The sequence below is a fragment of the Triticum dicoccoides genome, chromosome 7B (genome assembly GCF_002162155.2).
Source record: "Triticum dicoccoides isolate Atlit2015 ecotype Zavitan chromosome 7B, WEW_v2.0, whole genome shotgun sequence".
Taxonomy (NCBI): Eukaryota; Viridiplantae; Streptophyta; class Magnoliopsida; order Poales; family Poaceae; genus Triticum; species Triticum dicoccoides.
Window position 1 is genome coordinate 382,391,521 of NC_041393.1, and position 18,832 is coordinate 382,410,352.

The following is an 18,832-nucleotide window of genomic DNA, read 5'->3' on the forward strand; positions in this document are numbered from 1 at the left end:
CCATGACAGAAAAATCATGGTAGAAGCAAGGGCGAGGAAAATATCGGGGAGTTCCCGGTTACAGTGGGTGGTCGGGGCCGAGCGATGCACGAAGGTTTGCGCGTTTCTCTCGTACACGTACACGCTTGCGTGCAAGGCATTGCGTTCTAGCTGAACCCGAGCGAGGCATTGGGCTCTAACTGAACCTGAGCGATTGCACTAGCTACGTTACTGATCCCCGATCGATCCCTTCCTGTTAACTGAACCCGAGTGATTCCTTCGCTACTGCTGCTAACCGAAGCCAATCGATGCTGCCACTTGATGAATAATTCCCATTGGGGGTTGGATGAACATGATCTCATGGTAGTAGAGGCCGTTGCCACTTGATGAACAGGACCCAGATCAAGGAGGTGGGGTGGATGAACAGTAGCCGGTGGAGGGACCCCATGGAGGGCTGGTTGAACAGGACCCCATGGAGGGCTAATTGAATAGGACCCCATCGAGGGCTGGTTGAACAGGACCCCGTGGAAGGTTGGTTAAATAGGATCTGATGGAGGCTGGATGAACAGGACCCCATGGAGGGCTGGATGAACAGTAGCCGGTGGAGGCTGGATGAACAAGACCCCGTGGATGAACAGTAGCTGGTGGAGGCTGGAGGAAGTCGACGGTGGATGAACAGTAGCAGGTGGAGGCTGTAGGGAGTCGACGGTGGATGAACAGTAGCCCGTGGAGTCCCGTTTTGCGGTAAGCCACAGCTCTCTCGATGAACAGGACCCCGTTTCGACCGTAGGCGCTCCAACACAAGTTTGTTTCGTCTGTTTTGCGGTACGCCACACCCCTCCCGATCAACAGGACCCCGTTTTGACCATACGCGATCGAACACATGTCCGTTTCCTCCGTTTTGCGGTACGCCAGACCCTTCTCGATGAACAGGACCCCGTTTCGACTGTACGTGGTCGAACAGAAGGCTCATTTCCTCCGTTCTACGACACGCCAGACCTCGTTTCGGCTGTTTCATCCAAGCCGGTTGGCTCCCGATGAACAATACGTATTTTGTTGCCTCCCAATGAACACGACGCATTTCATTGCCTCCCCATGAGCATGTAGCAATTTCTCCTTTCCGACCCAGCCGGTTGGCTTCCGATGAACAGGATTAGTCACTGTACGTGTTAGAGACCCCGCCCGTGTGTACGTACGTAGCCATATTTACTATCTTGCAGTGTGGCCATACGTACGTGTATACGGTATAGACGGTACTGCGTGACATGCTACGTTAGCGCCTCTACTTCAACACATGCCGGTCCTTACTCGTCCACGGTACGTCGCTGCAGAGACACCGATCGACCGCTATGTATGTACACGTTCGCGGCCGGACAAATAACACTACCTTAGCTTCAACCTGGTGGGTCCCACCTGTAAGGAGTTAGAAGCAGTTCCTTCTGTGCGAAGATAAAGCCGATGGGTCCCAGCTGCTAGGGGGAACTGTTTTTCGCAAAATACAGAGGCCCTTCTGGTAGGTTCGAGGTGCCAGGTGGAGGAATCATTATTTTGCACGTAATAAGGAGGCACTTCCTTGCGTGCGGCCATTGACCCAACTGTCAGCCTCTCCACTTACAACCCTCTTCTGATGGTTGTCGTTCGTTGACCGCGTTGGAGATGTCGTACCTCCCGAGAGCATCAAGGTGGTGTACGACGGCACAACCTAGGAAGGGAATGACCCGGAGATGGGGAATACACATCAATGGATGCCCACACGGAGGGGAGTATGAGGGTTGACTGCTTCGGCTGTGGTTTGAGGCTACCGTCTCCGAAGAATAACAGGGGTATGGGTGAGTAGAGGGAAGGCCTGGCCAGTAGTAGTATGGTCGGGCGGTGAGGCCTACGCGACAGCACAAACGGCCATGGGAGGCTAGACCAGGCGGTATGGCAGGCGCAGGTTTGGGCGGCTAGAGCAACAAGACTAGAGGTTGAAGACACAGCTTGGCCGTTAGATTAACATCCAACGGTCAGTGCAGCTAGAATCATTTATTGACTAAGTTGACAAAGCCTTGCGTATGCGTTAACTTAGTAGGACCACAAGTCAGCCTCCAAATCTAGTAGGTCCCAGCCAGTAGGGGGAATCAACTTTTTCACGTAATAAGGTGGCACTTCCTTGCGTGCGAAGATGTTTTCTGGGTTTTTTTATTTCTCCTTTTTTTGAGTTATAATAAAAAGAAAACAATTTAGCATCTTCGGTACAATCTATATTTTCACCAAAAGGATCATAATAAAGCTGGTGGGTCCCAGCTGTCAGGGAGAGGAAACTTTTTATTTCCGTGTAAGAAAGGAAGCACTTCCTTGCGTGCGAGGATGTAGCTGGTGGGTCAAACCTGTCAGGGGGGAAATTATTTGTTTTCGCATAATACGGGGGCACTTGCTCCGTGCGGCCATGGGCCCTGTGGGTCCCTACTGTCAGCCAATCCACGTACATGCCTCATCCGATGGCTGTCGTTTCTTGACAAAGTTGACCATGCCGCGCCGAGAGAACCAACACAGTGAACGATGGCGAGTATTACGAAGGGAACGACCCGGAGCCGGCGAAGACACAGGAATGGATGCCCATGCAGAGGGGACTACGAGGGTTCACTGGTTCGGTTGTGGTGTGAGGCTGCCATCACCGGAGAAAAACATGAGGTGTTCGTGAGTAGAGGAATGGCCTGGACGACGTTTGGGAGTAGAGTGGGCCGGTGAAGCCTGTGCGACAGCACATCCGTCCATGGGAGGCGGTAGCAGGTGGTACCGCCAGCAGTGGTTTGGGTGGATGAAGCAAGAATATCCGAGATTGAAGAAGCACTACAGCCGTTGGATGGACATCCAACGACCACTGCTGCTAGAATTGTGTCTTGACTATAAGTTTACAAAGCCTTCAGTACGCCTTAGTAGGCCCACAAGCCTTCCGTATGCGTCACTGACTATAATTCTCAAAAAAAATAGTAGACCCACAAGTGAGCATCACATCTGTGGCAGAGAACATATAGCCCATTGTAATAATGTAAAGCCATTTTTGAATTCTAATGGAATTTACTACAACCCATTTATAGTGTGTTAAAATTACAGCCATTTTCTAGCCATGACAACAATTAATAATTTCAACCAGCCTCTCAAAACAAAATTCAACCAAAAATCCCACATTTTGATGGGATCCGGAATATTTTTATCCCGAAATTTCGAGTCGGATTAAATATAATTTCAAAATGAATTTTTATTAGGTAAAAATCTAAAGAAATATTGCGCGCGCAATAAGTAATGAAATTAAAATTTCCAAATTCAAAAAATAATATTTTTGAAACTAATTACCTTTTGGTGTGTTTTTGTATATTTACAGCCCAGTTTTTATAATTACATCCCATTTATTGTTTGTTAAGGCCCATTTTCTTGTTAGGACTACTGCATCCCTCATACGAAAGATTTACTGCCCAGCGGAGCGGGGAATAACAAGTTGACCTGGGTTGGGTATTCCGCAAAAAAGTATAGCTTGGCTAGCCATTTTCACCTTGAAATTAATAATATCCGGGCTGGATATTTTGGTCGACATAAAATAATAGCCTGGGCTAGACAGGCCACAGCCCGCCCAGTTGACACACTGCTCCTATGAACAACAACAAAAGCATCGCTCAAGAAAAACTCCGCTTACACCTAAAAAAACAAATACTGCTCGAGCTGCTGGTTCCCAACTGTCGGCTGCTCCTTGTGCAATTCTCTCGTTTATTGACTATATAGGTTGATGATGGTGTGGGACCGTGATGTCAAGAAACCAGGAGAAAGCAAAAAAATTATAGTTGTATATAATAAGGAGGAACTTGCGTATGTATGGCTATGGCCCTAGTGGGTCCGTACTGTCATCCTCTCCAACTAAAGTCATCTCCTGATTCCTCATGTTCGTTGACCATGTTGACAATGCTCGGTGCCACGGCGAGCGCAACAACTCGAAGGACGACGGAGAGGGCCTCGCGGGCCCTATGGATGGTCTGATACAGCGCCCGCTGCTCATTCAGGAAGCCAGTATCATCAGGCACCTATGAGCACCTTCGAGAGACTGAGATGGCATGAAATGGTAAGGCCGCGCTTGGGAGCTCTGGATTGTTTCACACCTGTACTAAGATACAAGTGTAATTTACTCATCATCGGAAACAACGCTTAAAATACAAGCATAATGAAACCGAGGGCCCGAGGTCTGTAACGAAAACCTGCAAGTTACGCGTGTAAATTGAGAGACCAGTGTATATTTTACTAGTCAAAATCGACCAACCAAGCACTTCGCCCAAGACCATCTGCCTTTATTTACAAGCGTTAGTTTTACAAGCGGTTTTGGTTGGAAAATGACGATCCAATCACGGCCTAAGATGATGACTTCGTCGGAAGATCATATGGTTTCACCTCTAACCTACCTAGGTTGTCGTATAGGCTATGAATGAAACATAAGACAATGAAATTCTTAAGCACATAAACAACAGAAGAGGATGATCTTCTTAACATGCAAATCACATGCATTAGATCAACATGCAAAACAATATGAAGCATTTGTTGGAAATATGCCCTAGAGGCAATAATAAAATGGTTATTATTATATTTCTTTGTTCATGATAATTGTCTATTATTCATGCTATAACTGTGTTATCCGGAAATCGTAATACACATGTGAATACATAGACCACAACAAGTCCCTAGTGAGCCTCTAGTAGACTAGCTCGTTGATCAACAGATAGTCATGATTTCTTGACTATGGGCATTGGATGTCATTGATAACGGGATCACATCATTAGGAGAATGATGTGATGGACAAGACCCAATTGAAAGCATAGCTCAAAGATCGCGTAGTTCGTTTAGCTAGAGCTTTTCCAATTGTCGAGTATCATTTCCTTAGACCATGAGATTGTGCAACTCCTGTTACCCTAGGAGTGCTTTGGGTGTGCCAAACGTCACAACGTAACTGGGTGACTATAAAGGTGCACTACAGGTATATCCGAAAGTGTCTGTTGGGTTGGCACGAATTGAGACTGGGATTTGTCACTCCGTATGACGGAGAGGTATCTGTGGGCCCACTCGGTAGTGCATCATCATAATGAGCTCAATGTGACCAAGTGTCTGGTCACGGGATCATGCATTACGGTACGAGTAAAGTGACTTGCCGGTAACGAGACTAAACGAGGTATTGGGATACCGACGATCGAGTCTCGGGCAAGTAACATACCGATTGACAAAGGGAATTGAATACGAGATTGATTGAATCCTCGACATCGTGGTTTATCCGATGAGATCATCGAGGAGTATGTGGGAGCCAACATGGGTATCCAGATCCCGCTGTTGGTTATTGACCGGAGAGGCGTCTTGGTCATGTCTGCATATCTCCTGAACCCGTAGGGTCTACACACTTAAGGTTCGGTGACGCTAGGGTTGTAGAGATATTAGTATGCAGCAAACCGAAAGTTGTTCGGAGTCCCGGATGAGATCCCGAACGTCACGTGGAGTTCCGTAATGGTCCGGAGGTGAAGAATTATATATAGGAAGTGTTGTTTGGGCCATCGGGGAAGTTTTGGGGGTCATCAGTATTGTACCGGGACCACCTGAAGGGTCCCGGGGGTCCACCGGGTGGGGCCACCTATCCCGGAGGGTCCCATGGGCTGAAGTGGGGAGGGGACCAGCCCCTGGTGGGCTGGTGCGCCCCCCTTGGGCCCCCCTGCGCCTAGGGTTGGGAACCCTAGGGGAGGGGGTGCCTCCACTTGCCTTGGGGGGCAAGTCTCCCCCCTTGGCCGCTACCCCCCTAGAGATCCCATCTCCAGGGTCGGCGCCCCCCTGGGGACCCTATATAAAGAGGGGGGAGGGAGGGCAGCCGCACCCTTGCCCCTGGCGCCTCCCTTCCTGTCGGGGAAGCTAATCCACGAACACCTATTGGGACCGGCGGACCGAGCCCCTTTCGGTTCGGCGGGGGGGCGGAGGTCGCACGAAGAGCGGATCGAGGCGAAGCACACGAGCAGTTTTACCCAGCTTCAGAGCTCTCCGGAGAGATAATACTCCTACTACTCCTTGTCTGATTGTATTGAGTTCTTGCTCAGGCGCGCTGAGTGCTACAGTACGCACCAGCTGCTAACGAGACCGAGCGTGAGTGTTTTTCTGGCTTCGAACCCCCCTCTACGTTGCGCATGGGCCTCCTTTTATATGCTCAAGGGGTCTCCGACAGGTGGCAACGTAGACAAGGGCAAAAATGGAAAAGGAATTACGGCTGGTACAACTACTTGTACAGTGTATCCTACCTAACCCTGACGGCAGGGGACAAAGGCATTAAATGCCCGTCTGCGTCGCCCAAATAGTGCAAAAAGGACCGTCAGGGACGCCACCGTTCGCCATGATGGCAGTCTTGTCAGCGTCGCTTGCCACCGCGCACCGCTGGCTGAACAACCTCTTGCCACGCGCGTCTGGAAAGGCCTTAGGGCGACATGTTGGTGGATGTGCTGGAGCGCGGGTACTGAGTGGTAGCTTGTCGCGGCAAGCGCCTTGCCACGGATATTGTCTTGTCGCGCCCGGAAGCTTGTCGCCCGCCGGGCCTTGCCGGGACGCGTGGCGCGTCGCGGCAAGTTCCTTGCGATGCCTTGGTTGGCCTTCCCGGCAAGCTCCTCTTGCCGGGGCCTTGTCTCCTTGGCTTGAATACTTTGTTCTCGAATGGTTCCAAAGGAACCACGGAGGACCTTGGCGGTCACCTGGCAAGCCTTGCCGCGGGGTGCTGCAACTGCCCGTGCACAAGTTCGGGATACTAGGGTACCCCTACTCTAGTACATCGACAGGAGCCCCGGGGACTGGGCCACACACGGTGCCGAGCGCTGTTGGGCCAGGCCCAAAACAGGGCACGGGAATGCACGGCCTGGGTTACGCCGTATCTTACTCCGTATCCACCGTGCCCTCCCCCAACAGCACGCGTCGAATGCGGCGTCGTGGGAGAGATCGTGGGTGGTTTCTTTATTCGGAAAGGCGGAATGTCCGCCCCCTCCCTCTTTATAAGCAGGGGAAACAGGGGCAGTTCGCCCATCTTGCCGGTTGCTACTCCAATCTTGGAAATCTCCGCCGCTCCCCCCCTTCTTCTCAAAGCTGAAAGAGAGCAGCACGCCGCCCCCATTGCCACCAGCACCACCAACACCGTCGATCTCCCCCACCACCTCCGCCATGGCTCCGAAAGCCGACAAGGGGAAGGGCGTGAAATCGGTCGAGGCGCAGTGGCTCGCGGCGCTGCGAAAGGAGCGGGCCATCTTCCCCCCTCAGCTTGCCGCGAGGGAGCTAAGGGAGTACTACTACCTCTTCTGGTCGACGGAGACCCGAGTGCATCCGCGCATAAAGGTACTCCCGGCTGCCGCTTCAGAACTGGCTCCGAACGGATACCCCTTCTTTGCGTTGTTCTTCTACTGCGGGCTCTGCCCGCCCTTCTCTAAATTTTTCTGTGACATCATGAACACCTACGGGTTCCGCCTCCTTGAATTCACCCCCAGCGCCGCTCTGACCATGGCAGTTTTCGCACATCTCTGCGAAAACTTTGTCGGAGTCCATCCAAACGTAGGTCTTTTTTGCCACTTCTTTATGCCCCGAGTCGAGAGAGGAGAGCCTTTATCCGGCGGAATCGCCTGGATCTCGAGAGTCGGCAAGAAGGAAGCTTATCTGGTGGGAGAGCTCCGCAGCAAGTGGGAGGAATGGAGAGCAGAGTGGTGCTAGATTGTCGAGGAGAACCCGCAGCCATTTACCACCCTGCGACAAGCCCCAATAGCGCGCGGCAACGATTGGAGCAACGTGGCCCCGGAAGACGATAGGCTGAAGATTGCCGTCACCCGGATCCATCGCCACAGGCTTGCCGGGCTCACCGTAGGCGCCGTTGGCGCAGATTTTCTTCGCCGCCGCATCGCCACCCTGCAGGAGAGGAGGAGACCCGCCTGGGAGTTCCAGAACTCGGTGGATATCATGAGGCTGCGCCCGGGCCTCAACTTCAACTTCACTGTCCTGGAGCTGGACGCGATGCTCCTGGAACTGTTCAAGCGTGATCCTCAACATCCATTCATGTTGCCGAGGGGTGTCGTTTCGTTGTGCAACAACTCCTCGCTCGACCGCATCCGTGCAATGATGCCGCTGTGCGACTCGCATGGAATTGTCCCAACTTGGCAAGAGCCGGCAGACGCCGTCGTGCAGGAGTTCTTTGACGGCTTGGTTGAAGTGCCGGTCTGCTCCGACGAGCAGAAGAGCCTTACTCGCAACACCACCGACGCGGAGATGCAGCGCATCGCGACGAGGCTGGAAGAGGCGGCGGCAGCCGCTGCCGCGGGTGAGTTTGGATTCACCGTGGAGGAGGCAGAGGCAGCAGAGGCGGCAAGCCTTGCCAAGCGCGAGGAGTTTGCCAGCGAGGGAGAGCTTGTCGGGCCCGAAGATGAGTCGAGCGAGCCCGTCGAGGGAGAGATTGTCGGACCCGAACCTTCAAACAGCTTGCCGCAAGCGGAGCCCCCAACTCCACCAAGAAGGCATCTCCGCAAGGCCGTGGACGTAGCAGGGTGGCAGACGAGTCAATAGCCGCTGTGTCGCATGACACGCTCTACCGCGGCAAGCACTGTTGCCGCGGGAGCGCCTCACGCCGCTGCGGCAACTGGAGCGGGGTCTTCCCGGCCCACCGCTACTGCTCCTGCCAAGAGGACAAGGGACACTACTCCTCCGCCTCGTCGCACCGGAGGCGAGCCGGACTTCGATCTCTCCGCGCTCAGCTCCGACGAGGAAGAAGAAGAGTAAGATTCTTTGCCGTGCTTGTAGTTCTTCAATTCTTGTTGTTTTGTCTTGTATCTGATTTGCTTTACTCCGAACCCATTCCTTTTCAGGACTCTGGCCCAGAGAGCGGCGAACAGAGCCAAGGTCCCGGTGATTGTCACCGAGGACGAACCCACCGCGACAGCAGAGGGCGTGTCCGAGACCACCTTGCCGGACCCGGCAACTTTCCCCGAAAGCAGCCCCCAGCGCAGCCCCCAGCGTAAGTACATAGTTTACTTCCTGCTGTCAGGCGCGCATGGTTTCTCTTTCTTTGCTGATATCTGACTGTTGGTTTGTGCAGGAGCAGAGCAGCCTCACCAGGAGAGCCCAGAAGCCGTTCCCGAAGTGCCATCTGCTTCGACTACACCGCCAAGGGAGAATTCCCCGGCAAGGGAGTGTTCTCCGGCAAGGGAGAACTCTCCGGCAAGGGACAATTCTCCGGCAAGGGATAGCACCAGTGATCCTCCGATGGTTGAGACCACGACTGCAGATCCTAGTACAGGTAATCCTCTTGCTTGAAAACTTCCCTTGGGTTCTTCTTCTTCTGATTTTCTTTTTGGATATTTGTTTGACTTTTGTCCCCTCTTCGGTCGTCAGATCCATCTGCTACGGATCCGATGGAAACCGAGGTCGCCGGCGAGGAGAACGCGCGCAGCAACACCGACGACGCCGTTGCCACCGAAGGAGAAGCCGGCGCTGATGATCCCGCCGGCGAAGAGGCCGCCAAAGCTGCCACCGCAGAAGCTGGTGAGGGATCCGGCGATCGCACTGACGGCCTGAGGCCGCAGGAGCGCCAGGCGCTGCGCCGACCGCCGATCCCTCCGCCGCTGCTGCAGCGCCAGGCTCCGAAGAGCCCCAACCCGGCGCCTATTTGAAGGCCGGCGACGGCATCTTCATCAAGCTCCCCTGGGCGTCAAGCTCCAGGGCGCCGGTCGAAGGAGAGATTTTGGATGGAGAGGTGCTCGCCTCCGCTGGGCTGACGCTGGTTGACGCGCCAAGCAGCAGCAGCAATGAGCCTGAGGAGGAGCGGCTGCTGCGGAAGCTGTTGTCGCTTTACCGCGCCCGACAGGCCAAGCTGGAATCCCGAGAAGCGCTCGTCGTGAAGGCGGGAGTGGACATCGAGAAGCGCGCGGAGGAGCTCCGGGGTCTCAGGTAGGAAACTCTCCGCTCCCTGGCAGAGGAGCGGGAGCAGGTCGCCGAGGAGTGGAAAGCCTTCCTCCTCGAGAAGGCTGAGGTTGAAGAGCAACAGCGGCTCGCTGCCGAGAAGCTATCTGCGCAGGAAGGCGAATTGGCGCAGCGCAAGGTCAACCTTGACAGCCACGAGGAGGAGCTTGCCGCGCGCGAGCAAGCAATTGGCGGGGCTCTCAAGGAAACAAAGGATGCTGCCGCAGCTGCCGAGGCCGCCAAGAAGGAGCTGGAGACGAAGATGGCGCAGCTGGAGGCCGATCTCAAGGCGAGCGGCGAGGAGCTTGCCGCGCTCAAGCGTGAGCGTGAGAAGGACGCCGCCGCTCATGGCGAGCTGCAGGGTCGTCTCGCTGAGAGGAGCAAAGAGCTTAGCGCCGCCAAGGACTCCAACGCAGATCTAGAGCTGAAGCTGGCCACTTTGACCAAGACGCTGGACGGCGCCAGGGAGCAGGAAGTGGCCTTTGAAGGAGAAGATCAAGGCCGATGAGGCGCTGCTGGCGAGTGCTGCTGCCGCCCAGAATGCTTTTAGGGAGACTGTGGAGCACTGGACCGAGGGTCTCGTGGATCTTGCCACAGCCATCGACGGGGAGCTGGCGCAGCTGGGGATGGAGGATCTCGGGTATTCTTCCGACGAGCACCTCCAACCCAGCGCCAAGCTCAGCTTGTTCTTCAAAGGCGTGGCGACGGCCCTCCAGTGACTCCGGGAGAAGATCCCAAAGCAGCTGGCCGATGAGTCGCGCAAGATCTGCGCGGGAGTTCTTCAAAAGGTGCTGGTGAAGGTGGCCTTCCGCAACCCAGGCCTCAACCTCACCAACGTCCTCAGGTCCCTGCCGCCGGATGCTGATCTGGAAGCGCTCAAGGCACTTGTCGCACCCATTGTGGACAAGGTGAGCGAGATCAAGAGGGTTGAGGGTGATCGCGTAGATTAGGCCGCCCGTTTTCTCTTTTTCTTGTCGCTGCTGGTCATGTTATAAGAACAATCTGTTAGAGCTGCGACAAGCTATCTTGTAATATAACTCTATTTTGGGTCGAGATTGCTGTGTTATTTCCTTTACTTGATTCCTTCCTTTGTATGTTTTTGCCCTACGCTTTCAGGGAACTTGTCGGCGCAGGCACCTTAGCCGCGAGCGCTGAGTGTGGGACATCAGCAGCCTGCTGGCGGTGCCGCTACCGACAAGAAACCTTGTCGCAACTAGTCGCAGCTCACTTAAGTTGTTGAGCGGACTCGAAACAAAGTAAGGGCGCAACTAGCTACGAGTTGGTTCCTCCGCGCACAGGTTTTCCATACAAAGTACGGTCGTTTGAGGAAGATAACTTAAAAATTTAAAAACTGATTGCTCAAACTTTGGCAACTTAGCTTTTTTGTCGTTTGCTTTCCGGTAAGGCAAAACTTCCTTGAACGATGCCTAGTCCACACCATTATCTTATCCTTTCCCCCCGGCAAACTTGTGTGCGAGGGAACCTTCCTTTCCTTTTTGATAAAAAGAAAGAAGAGAAAATAAAGATATGGAGCCTTACGGCTCGTTATTGCTTACCGGGGGTAGGCACTGCACAAAGTGTCAGATAACGCATGCAAAAATAAAGTAGACAGCATGATATTGACAAGATGTGCGGAGCACATGAGCTTTACTTATGCATGGGGTCTGCGCCCGGCTTTGTACAAAGGTTTACATGCAACGTCGGCAAGACTTGTACAAAAGGTGGTTGCCGGAAAAGATTCCAGCAACCGCGCTCTACGGGTAAAACTTACGAAGATGCTCAATGTTCCAGGAGTTGCTCACCGGAATGCCATCTTCGGTCTCAAGGCGGACAGCGCCAGGCCTGGTGACTCGTTTCACCCGGTAAGGGCCTTCCCACTTCGGCGTCAACTTGTTGGAATTCTTGGCGGACTGAACGCGCCGAAGAACAAGGCCGCCTTCCTCGAAACTTCTGGCATTAACTTTGCGGCTATGGTAGCGGCGCAAAGCTTGCCTGGTATCGAGCAGCTCGTACAGCAGCCTGAAGACGGTCCTCCTCAAGGAGCAGCGCGTCATCTTGTCGCAGCTGCTCTTGCTCAAGCTCATCATAAGCGAGCACTCGAGGTGATCCGTATACGAGTTCCGTGGGGAGAACTGCCTCTGCTCCATAGACTAGAGCGAAAGGTGTTTGGCCAGTGGCTCGATTTGGTGTCGTCCTGATCGACCAAAGAACCACCGGCAGCTCCTCAATCCAGTTCCTTCCGCACTTGCGCAGCCTGTCGAAAGTCCTGGTCTTGAGCCCGCGCAGCACTTCAGCATTTGCCCTCTCCGCTTGACCATTGCTTCTCGGATGAGCAACAGAAGCGAAGCAGACCTTGGAGCCAAGATCTTGGACGTACTGCATGAAGGTGCGGCTCGTGAATTGCGTGCCGTTGTCGGTGATGATCCTGTTAGGGATCCTGAAACGGCAAACAATCGACCTGAAGAACTTGACTGCTGACTGTGCTGTCACCTTCCTCACTGGTTCCACTTCCGGCCACTTTGTGAACTTGTCGATTGCAACGTACAAGTACTCAAAGCCCCCGACAGCTCGGGGAAAGGGGCCGAGGATATCGAGCCCCCAGACCGAAAATGGCCAGGATAAAGGGATCGTCTAGAGAGCTTGAGTTGGCTGGTGTATCTGCTTGGAATGGAACTGGCACGCTTCACACTTGGTTACTTGTGCAGTTGCATCCTGGAGGGCTGTCGGCCAAAAGAAACCTTGTCGGAACGCTTTGCCGGCAAGTGCTCTTGCGCCAATGTGGTGACCACATATGTCTCCATGTATCTCTGCCAACAGCTTTTCTCCGTCTTCCCGGTGAATACACTTCAATTTCACACCGTTGAGTCTTCTTCTGTACAGTGTGTCGTCGACAAACTGGTACATACTTGACTATCGGGCTACTCTTTCCGCTTCTTCTTGCTCTTCGGGAAGTTCTCCTGTATGAAGGAAACGGACAATCTGTTGTGCCCATGCTGGAGCTTGTGGCTCGACAACAAAGACTAAAGGCACATCTGCTGCTGCGGGAACATCCGCTTCTACGGCGAGAACCTGCGGCTCAGCCGGAGCTTGATGTTCCCCGGCAAGCTTGCCGGAGCAAAACTTGTCGGGAGCGTCTGCTTCAATGGAACAAACCCTAAGTCTTGCCGGAGCAGACTGCTCCTCAGCACCTTTGGTGTTGATCTTGAGGACCTTCTTGGCGGCGGCTTTGGGGAGCTCTGCCGGAAAATAGTCACCAGAAATCAACTTCCTCTTCTTGCTCTGTCCAGTTGATGGCGTTACAGACGGTTGAGTCAGCTTGAGCACAAAGATCCCTGGTTCCACATGTAACTTAAGTGCGGTGCATTTTGACAGGCCATCGGCAATGTCGTTCTGAGCTCTTGGAACATGTTCCATCTGTAGGCCGTCAAAGCGCTCTTCTAGCTTTCTCACTTCATCAACGTAGGCTTCCATCAACGGACTCTGATAATTCTTGTTCACTTGGCGGACGACAAGCTGTGAGTCACCCCTGACAATGAGCTTCTTGATCCCAAGGTCTGCTGCGATCCTGAGACCGGCAAGCAAACCTTCATACTCTGCGGTATTGTTCGTTGCTTGCTCCTTGGGAAAGTGCATCTGAACTACGTACTTGAGGTGCTCTCCGGTGGGTGCAACAAGTAGCACGCCCGCACCGGCGCCTTGCAGCGAGAAGGCACCATCAAAGTACATCAGCCACTCTTTGCTTGCTTCCTTGAGGGGATGCTCGTTTCTGGAACTTCTTCATCTTGCGTTGGCGTCCACTCTGCTATGAATTCTGCCAATGCTCTGCTTTGGATAGTTGAAGTGCTCTCAAACTTGAGGCCAAAGCTTGACAGTTCCAGTGCCCACTCGACAATCCTGCCTGTTGCTTCTGGATTTTGCAGTATCCTCTTCAGCAGAAAACGAGTGACGACTGTGATTTCATGTGCTTGGAAGTAATGGCGCAGCTTTCTCGAGGCCATGAGAAGGCCAAAAAGCAATTTCTGCACACTAGAATACCTTGACCTAGCCCCCTGCAGAAGGGAACTGACAAAGTAAACTGGGCGCTGCACCATTCTTTTCTGCATCTTCTCATGCGTCTGCGCAGATCCATCTTTGTCGGGACCAGAGCTTGCCTGTGAAGTCCCTTCCTTGTCGCTGGATGCATCTGCCGTGGTTGCTGGCTCATCATCCACCTCCCTCTCCTCTACTAACGCAGCACTAACCACTTGATTGGTTGCTGCTATATATAGTAGCAACTTCTCTTGTGGCTTAGGTGCGACAAGTGTTGGAGTGGAGGATAGGTATCTCTTTAAGTCCTGCAGTGCAGCCTCCGCTTCCGGAGTCCATTTCATTGGACCTGCCTTTTTCAATATTTTGAAAAATGGCAGGGCGCGCTCAGCAGACCTAGAGATAAACCTGCTGAGAGCGGCTACGCAACCGGCAAGTCTTCGTACATCCTTGACGCGCTTTGGAGCTTCAATCTGCTCAATGGCCTTGATCTTGTCGGGATTGGCTTCAATTCCCCGCTGAGACACGAAGAACCCGAGAAGCTTGCCGGAGGGGACTCCAAACACACACTTCTCGGGGTTAAGCTTGAGGTTGATCTTGCGCAGATTTGCAAAGGTTTCGTCTAAATCTTGAATCAGAGTTGCCTTATCCTTGCTCTTGACCACTATGTCATCCATGTAGGCTTCCACATTTCTATGTATTTGCGGCTCAAAAGCGTCATGGACTACCCTTGCAAATGTTGAACCAACATTCTTTAAACCGAAAGGCATCCGTACGAAACAGTAAGTGCCACATGGGGTGATGAATGCGGTCTTCTCCTCATCCTCTTCAGCCATGAAGATCTGATGGTATCCTGAGTATGCATCAAGAAATGAAAGCAAGTCACATCCGGCCGTGGAGTCAACAATTTGGTCGATGCGCGGCAAGCGAAATGGGTCTTTGGGGCAAGCTTTATTAACATCGGTAAAATCGATACAAAGCCTCCATTTCCCGTTTGCCTTGCGCACGACTACAGGGTTGCCCAACCATGTAGGATGGAGCACTCCTCTGACGAGGCCTGCTGCTTCCAATTTCTTGATTTCTTCTGCGATGAATTCTTGGCGCTCCACTGCCTGTTTCCTGACTTTCTGCTTGACGGGCCGCGCATGAGGACAGACGGCAAGGTGGTGCTCGATTACTTTCCTGGGAACACCGGGGATGTCAGATGGTTGCCATGCAAACACGTCGACGTTCGCCCGCAGGAAAGCAACGAGCGCGCTTTCCTATTTAGGGTCGAGAGTGGCACTGATGGTGAAGGTACCACCAGTTCCATCCTCCTTGGCAGACACCTTCTTGGTCTCTGGTGGAGCTACCATTGTTTTCTTACACTTGCCGGTGGAGCTCGATGGTGCATCCTCGACGGTAGCGCAGCACTCCGAAGAGGTGCGTTTGCCGGAGTGGGCATCAGAGCTCTTGTCGGACTTGGTCGCGCCAAAGATGTCGGGGAAGCTGATCCACGAACACCTATGGGGACCGGCGGACCGAGCCCCTTTCGGTTCGATGGGGGGCGGAGGTCGCACGAAGAGCGGATCGAGGCGAAGCACACGAGCAGTTTTACCCAGCTTCGGAGCTCTCCGGAGAGATAATACTCCTACTGCTGCTTGTCTGATTGTATTGAGTTCTTGCTCAGGAGCGCTGAGTGCTACAGTACGCACCAGCTGCTAACGAGACCGAGCGTGAGTGTTTTTCTGGCTTCGAACCCCCATATACGTTGCGCATGGGCCTCCTTTTATATGCTCAAGGGGTCTCCGACAGGTGGCAACGTAGACAAGGGCAAAAATGGAAAAGGAATTGCGGTTGGTACAACTACTTGTACAGTGTATCCTACCTAACCCTGACGGAAGGGAACAAAGGCATTAAATGCCCGTCTGTGTCGCCCAAATAGTGCAAAAAGGACCGTCAGGGACGCCACCGTTCGCCATGATGGCAGTCTTGTCAGCATCGCTTGCCACCGCGCACCGCTGGCTGCACAGCCTCTTGCCACGCGCGTCTAGAAAGGCCTCAGGGCGACACGTTGGTGGATGTGCTGGAGCGCGGGTACTGAGTGGTAGCTTGTCGCGGCAAGCGCCTTGCCGTGGATATTGTCTTGTCACGCCCGGAAGCTTGTCGCCCACCGGGCCTTGCCGGGACGCGTGGTGCGTCACGGAAAGTTCCTTGCGATGCCTTGGTTGGCCTTCCCAGCAAGCTCCTCTTGCCGGGGCCTTGTCTCCTTGGCTTGAATACTTTGTTCTCGAATGGTTCCAAAGGAACCACGGAGGACCTTGGCGGTCACCCGGCAAGCCTTGCCGCGGGGTGCTGCAACTGCCCGTGCACAAGTTCGGGATACTAGGGTACCCCTACTCTAGTACACCGACACTTCCCCCTTGCTACACCTCTCCCTCCCGCAGACGCTTGGCGAAGCCCTGCCAGGATCCATGCTGCATCCACCACCACGCCGTCGTGCTGCTGGATCTTCATCAACCTCTCCTTCCCCATTGCTGGATCAAGAAGGAGGAGATGTCACGCTGACCGTACGTGTGTTGAACGCGGAGGTGCCGTCCGTTCGGCGCTAGGGTCTCTGGTGATTTGGATCACGACGTGTACGACTCCCTCAACCCCGTTCTCTTGAACGCTTCCGCTCACGATCTACAAGGGTATGTAGATGCACTCCTCTCTCTCGTTGCTGGATGAACTCATAGATTGTTCTTGGTGAATGTAGGAATTCTTTTATTTTATGCAATGTTCCCCAATAGTGGTATCAGAGCTAGGTCTATGCGTAGTTCTCTTTGCATGAGTAGAACACAATTTGTTGTGGGCGTAGATGTTGTCAACTTTCTTGCCACTACTAGAATTATTTTGCTTCAGCGGTATTGTGGGATGAAGCGGCCCGGACCGACCTTACACGTACGCTTGCGTGAGACAGGTTCCACCAACTGACATGCACTAGTTGCATAAGGTGGCTAGCGGGTGTCTGTCTCTCCCACTTTAGTTGGAGCGGATTCGATGAAAAGGGTCCTTATGAAGGGTAAATAGAAGTTGGCAAATCACGTTGTGGCTTTAACGTAGGTAAGAAAACGTTCTTGCTAGATCACCTATAGAAGCCACAAAAAAACTTGCAACAACAATTAGAGGACGTCTAACTTGTTTTTGCAGCAAGTGTTTTGTGATGTGATATGGCCAAAGTTGTGATGAATGATGAATGATATATATGTGATGTATGAGATCATGTTCTTGTAATAGGAATCACGACTTGCATGTCGATGAGTATGACAACCGGCAGGAGCCATAGGAGTTGTCTTTATTTTTGTATGACCTACGTGTCATTGAGAAATGCCATGTAAATTACTTTACTTTATTGCTAAACGCGTTAGCCATAGTAGTAGAAGTAATAGTTGGCGAGCAACTTCATGGAGACACGATGATGGAGATCATGGTGTCATGATAGTGACGAAGATGATCATGGAGCCCTGAAGATGGAGATCAAAGGAGCTATATGATATTGGCCATATCATGTCACTATTATGATTGCATGTGATGTTTATCATGTTTTTTATCTTGTTTACTTAGAACGATGGTAGTAAGTAAGATGATCCCTCATAATAATTTCAAGAAAAGTGTTCCCCCTAACTGTGCACCGTTGCGAAGGTTCGTTCTTTCGAAGCACCACGTGATGATCGGGTGTGATAGATCCTAACGTTCGAATACAACGGGTGTAAGCCAGATTTACACACGCAATACACTTAGGTTGACTTGACGAGCCTAGCATGTACAGACATGGCCTCGGAACACGGAAGACCGAAAGGTCGAGCATGAGTCGTATAGAAGATACGATCAACATGAAGATGTTCACCGATGTTAACTAGTCCGTCTCACGTGATGATCGGACACGGCCTAGTTGACTCGGATCATGTTTCACTTAGATGACTAGAGGGATGTCTGTCTAAGTGGGAGTTCATTAAAATAATTTGATTAAGATGAACTTAATTATCATGAACTTAGTCTAAAATCTTTACAATATGTCTTGTAGATCAAATGGCCAACGCTCATGTCCACCTGAACTTCAACGCGTTCCTAGAGAAAACCAAGCTGAAAGACGATGGCAGCAACTGTACGGACTGGGTCCGGAACCTGAGGATCATCCTCATAGCAGCCAAGAAAGATTATGTCCTAGAACGGCCGCTAGGTGAAGCACCAATCCTAGAGAAACAAGACGTTATGAATGCTTGGCAGTCTCATGCTGATGATTACTCCCTCGTTCAGTGCGGCATGCTTTACAGCTTAGAACCGGGGCTCCAAAAGTGTTTTGAGCAACACGGAGCATATGAGATGTTCGAGGAGCTGAAAATGGTTTTCCAATCTCATGCCCGGGTTGAGAGATATGAAGTCTCCGACAAATTCTTCAGTTGTAAGATGGAGGAAAATAGTTCTATCAGTGAGCACATACTCAAGATGTATGGGTTGCACAACCGCTTGACTCAGCTGGGAGTTAATCTCCCGGATGACGCGGTCATTGACAGAATCCTTCAGTCGCTTCCACCGAGCTACAAGAGCTTTGTGATGAACTTCAATATGCAGGGGATGGAAAAGACCATTCCTGAGGTATATTCAATGCTGAAATCAGCGGAGGTGGAGATCAAAAAGGAACATCAAGTGTTGATGGTGAATAAAACCACTAAGTTCAAGAAGGGCAAGGGTAAGAAGAACTTCAAGAAGGACGGCAAGGAAGTTGCCGCGCCTAGTAAGCCAGTTGCCAGGAAGAAGTCAAGCAATGGACCCAAGCCTGAGACTGAGTGCTTTTATAGCAAGGGAAGTGGTCACTGGAAGCGGAACTGCCCCAAGT